Source organism: Pseudophryne corroboree, chromosome 4, assembly GCF_028390025.1.
Source record: "Pseudophryne corroboree isolate aPseCor3 chromosome 4, aPseCor3.hap2, whole genome shotgun sequence".
NCBI lineage: Eukaryota > Metazoa > Chordata > Amphibia > Anura > Myobatrachidae > Pseudophryne > Pseudophryne corroboree.
Genome location: NC_086447.1, coordinates 331,996,825 through 332,001,929, shown reverse-complemented (window position 1 = coordinate 332,001,929; position 5,105 = coordinate 331,996,825). Strand labels below are relative to the sequence as shown.

Genomic DNA, 5,105 nt, shown 5'->3' with positions numbered 1-5,105 from the left:
GCGCTGGAACGCATGGACTCCGGCCAACGTCAGAACCTTTTACTACACCGTTGGGAAGAGAGAGTCATGTGACCAGAGCACCTTACAGGAAGCATCTGGCTGTCCGTGTGGAGCGCACAGCAATGGCGCTGGAACGCATGGGCTCCGGCCGGCGCTAACATGTGAGCGCTGAGATCTTATGCGGCATGTTAATCCGCCACAAGTGGGTGTTTGTGGTAGGTGGTATACTGCTCCATTTTTGAAAGATGAGCTGTGTTCATCGAGCCGATTGTATGTTTTGTGGAGGTGTAAAAGCACTGACAGTATAACGTCCCGCCTTGCATCTAAATGATTGGCTGCTGGGACTGTCAGACATGGTGTAAATCTAACTAGGCAGTGAATGGCATTATGGGTAATACATTAATAAACAGTTCTCTCGGTTGTTTTTAGATTTATAAGCCTTTTGAGTGACTGTGAATCGGCATAATAGTGATTAACATTCACTGTGTCGACGGTAAAGTGGTAGTCCTACTGTAAATTACTGTTTTTTTGTGTTTGTCTGATGCACCAATCACAACAATGAGTTGGATGATGTCATCCCTATCCCCTTTTATAAAGCAGTTTTTTGGCTCAGTGCTTCATTACACTGATGCTGAGCCACCTTTGCAGATCATTAAGGGTAAGGAATACTTTTTTGCAACTTTAAGGCACTATTGTGAATTAGGCTCCTATTACTTTTGGATACTTTGTAAATTATGCTGTGGCTAGTATGAATTAGACCTTTGATACCTTGTAAACTGTGTTTATATTTATCAGAATGTTATCACAGACTCTGTGAAAATATATATTAGAGGGTCTAACAATTAAAGGATTCATGATGCCTAGTACACCATTGAATTTCTGTGTAAAGTTAAAAATTCACTGTGCTCTTGAGGATACCTCTCCACTTTTATTGCATTTAATTAGATATTTTATGATAGGTATGATCCCTATGAATACTATTCCCCGTAAGATATTTATGAGAGGAGATATATATATATATATATATATATATATATACAGGTATATACCTTTTTTTACATAAGTATATGAATTTAAGTGGGGAGTGTAGCCCCTTGTTGGAGTCACTTAATCAGTCTATTGGTAGAACATACATTAATTTATTGATCCAAATGAGCAAATTTATTTATTGAGGTCTAATAATTAAATTTATCAATATAAACTTGTTAGGTTCGCCTGCTAAGTGATTTGTCCCTGAACCTGAACATCTGATTTTCCATGTGCTAATTGTCAGAATACAAGGTATGTGTGTTTTTCCCGGACCGATTAATTAGGTCTTATATGTAGGATAATTTAGCATAATGCATTTGATGTAATTGTTTTTATTAGGCTTGACAGACGACCAATCTGAAGTCATAGTGACCTATAGGGTCTTGTTATCATGCATTCAAGAATGAGCTATTGCGATTGTGGTTTCGTTCATTATTCATACTTACCATTTAGTCAAGGTATGTTTCTAAATACTGTCTGTACTATCCTTGATGGATTGATTTTGTCCCCTCATGTTTTTCTCCTCATTCTTTCTGTTTGCTCTTTGACATCAACTGCACAATTTTTTTATAATTATATTTATAATTATGTTTTTTAGAACAATATATTGTATGTGTGATGTTCCTGGTGTCTAGTATTATATACAATTATGTATATTTTTATTCATAAGTTCTTATACAATCATAGATTCACCCCTGATGAAGTCTTGGAGAAAAGACGAAACGCGTTGGATTGTTTCCTTATGAAGCTTTTTTTGAATCAGTAACAAAGAAAAAGCGGTTATCATTGAATATCATCTGCAAAATTGTTACTATGGTCATTTGATCTGGAAAAAGGGTGAAGTGATTTATCACACCTTCTCTGTATGAATATTGATTGTATGTTTTTATGATAATAAAAAGTTTTTAGATGGAACATGTCACTACTATGTTTTATGAGTGAAACCCATTAAAGGGTCTGTTCATAATATTAAGCATTTATACTGTGGGCGCCAATTCTTCTATTGTGCTACATATATATATATATATATATATATGTGCAATAATATATAAATAAGTGTGTGTGTGTGTGTGTCACTGGCGTATCTATAATGGGTGTAGTGTGGGCCCCCTATGGACCCAGGGGCCCGTGTGCACTGCACACACTGCACCCATTTATTCAATACTTACCTTTTCGGCGTCCATCGATGACTGTGTGTGGGCCCCCTCTTCTCCCATAGCCGTCACCACCGCTGCTAGTACACTGAGCGCTAGAGACTCTGACACAGTGCTAGAGTCGACAGCGCATGCGCAGGACTCCGGAAAAATGGCATGGCAGCCATTTTTCGGAGTCCTGCACATGCGCTGTAGACTCTGGCACTGTGCCAGAGTCTCAGCGCTGAGAGCGCTAGCAGCGGCAGTGACGGCTAGAGGAGAGGAGGGGGCCCACACATGGAGTCTGCACACGGGTCGCCTATATATATATATATATATATATATATATACTGTGTGTGTGCATGTATATATATATATATATATATAAATATATATATATATATACACTGCTCAAAAAAATAAAGGGAAACCTTAAACAACACAAAGTAACTCCAAGTCAATCACTCTTCTGTGAAATCAAACTGTCAACTTAGGAAGCAACACTGATTGACAATCAATTTCACATGTTGTTGTGCAAATGGAATAGACAACAGGTGGGAATTATAGGCAATCAGCAAGACACCCCCAATAAAGGAGTTGTTCTGCAGGTGGTGACCACAGACCACTTCTCAGCTCCTATGCTTTCTGGCTGATGTTTTGGTCACTTTTGAAAGCTGGTGGTGCTTTCACTCTAGTGGTAGCATGAGACGGAGTCTACAACCCACACAAGTGGCTCAGGTAGTGCAGCTCATCCAGGATGGCACATCAATGCGAGCTGTGGCAAGGTTTACTGTGTCTGTCAGCGTAGTGTCCAGAGCATGGAGGCGCTACCAGAAGACAGGCCAGTACATCAGGAGACGTAGAGGAGGCCGTAAGAGGGCAACAACCCAGCAGCAGGACCGCTACCTCCGTCTTTGTGCAAGGAGGAACAGGAGGAGCACTGCCAGAGCCCTGCAAAATGACCTCCAGCAAGCCACAAATGTGCATGTGTCTACTCAAATGATCAGAAACAGACTTCATGAGGGTGGTATGAGGGCCCGACGTCCACAGGTGGGGGTTGTGCTTACAGCCCAACACCGTGCAGGACGTTTGGCATTTGCCAGAGAACACCAAGATTGGCAAGATCCTCAGACCCTTGTGAGACCATATGCTGGTGCGGTTGGCCCTGGGTTCCTCCTAATGCAAGACAATGCTAGACTTCATGTGGCTGGAGTGTGTCAGCAGTTCCTGCAAGATGAAGGCATTGATGCTATGGACTGGCCCGCCCGTTCCCCAGACCTGAATCCAATTGAGCACATCTGGGACATCATGTCTCGCTCCATCCACCAACGCCACGTTGCACCACAGACTGTCCAGGAGTTGGTGGATGCTTTAGTCCAGGTCTGGGAGGAGATCCCTCAGGAGACCATCTGCCACCTCATCAGGAGCATGCCCAGGCATTGTAGAGAGGTCATACAGGCACGTGGAGGCCACACACACACTACTGAGACTCATTTTGACTTGTTTTAAGGACATTACATCAAAGTTGGATCAGCCTGTAGTGTGTTTTTCCACTTTAATTTTGAGTGTGACTCCAAATCCAGACCTCCATGGGTTAATAAATATGATTTCCATTGATAATTTTTGTGTGATTTTGTTGTCAGCACATTCAACTATGTAAAGAACAAAGTATTTAATAAAAATATTTCATTCATTCAGATCTAGGATGTGATATTTTAGTGTTCCTTTTATTTTTTTGAGCAGTGTGTATATATATATATATATATATGTATATAGAATCCAAGAGATCCGGCACTCCTAATAAAGTACAACAGCCGACGTGCCTTTGTCCCAAAGTGTGAATACAATGCTATCAGAACACCTAAATGTTCAAACTGGACACGGCACTGCAGGACTTGAGCAGCATATATTTTAATATCCAAGTAACAAAGACCTGTTAACATCCATAGCAGGAGTCAGATATCCACTAGTACAGGTCACGGTGTTAGTAAAAATTAAACACAAGCATAGTTACGATGCAGCATTTTGGGCCACGGCGGGTCCCTTCATCAGGCAATGCACGTGTTCACAGGTAAGCAGCGTATGACTAAACACCATCAAAATCTTACCTATATAGCATCCCCCCGTCAGCATGTACAGCCGCGGACCAGCGTGGAGCTTCCGGTCATGACGCGGCGCCTGATAGATGACATCATCGGGAGGTGGCTGCTCAAGTCCTGCAGTGCCGTGTCCAGTTTGAACATTTAGGTGTTCTGATTGCATTTTATATATATATATATATATATATATATATATAGTATACTGTAAGGTGGCACTCCCAACTGCCTTGTACTGTAATAAAGTTGCACTGGTGCCTCCCAATGCCGAGCTCCGGATGACAAGTAGATCCACCAGGGCGGCACGCCACACAACTTGTAATAAAAGACTCTTAGTCCTGTTGATGTCGATGTTTCAGAACTTTTTACTTATGGTCTTTCGTCAGCATCCTGACAAAAGATCATAAGTAAAAGAACATAAGTAAAAAGTTATGAAACGTTGACATCAACGGGACTAAGAATCTTTTATTACAAGTCATCTTGAGTGCCGCACATATACAACTGTCAGGGCGCACACACACTCTCTCTCTGTTTATGTATATATTTGTATTATGGTTTTAATGTTAGACCTCAGGGCCCCCCTGTCCTAAGTACCCCAGGCCCCCCGAAGTCTTAATCCAGCTCTGCCTTCGTGTTGTTCCCCCTCTCCCCACATAGTACAGACATCCCTTGAAATACAAGGCGCATGTTTCTGGTGATATCAGTAGTGCAGATGTGCTTGCTCATTGTTCCCGATGACTCCCTCCAGCACCGATAGAGAAGTACGTATGTATTTTGAATGGGTTTAGGGTGTGCAGTGCGGGCCCCCTGCACCCATTATAGATAAACCCATTTGTCACATGTAATA

The 5,105-nt window shown here is 41.7% G+C and overlaps 1 long non-coding RNA gene across 2 annotated transcripts; it reads left to right on the top strand.

The window, feature by feature from the left end:
- The first annotated feature begins 632 nt into the window (after positions 1–632).
- LOC134911390 (uncharacterized) lies at positions 633–1,931 on the top strand. 2 transcript variants are annotated; one of them, XR_010176532.1, is made up of 3 exons: positions 633–658; positions 1,210–1,281; positions 1,717–1,931. It is a non-coding gene; the product is annotated as an uncharacterized LOC134911390 (long non-coding RNA). The 2 variants fall into 2 exon arrangements; XR_010176533.1 differs by lacking the exon at positions 1,717–1,931 and adding an exon at positions 1,369–1,481.
- The last annotated feature ends 3,174 nt before the right edge of the window (positions 1,932–5,105 follow it).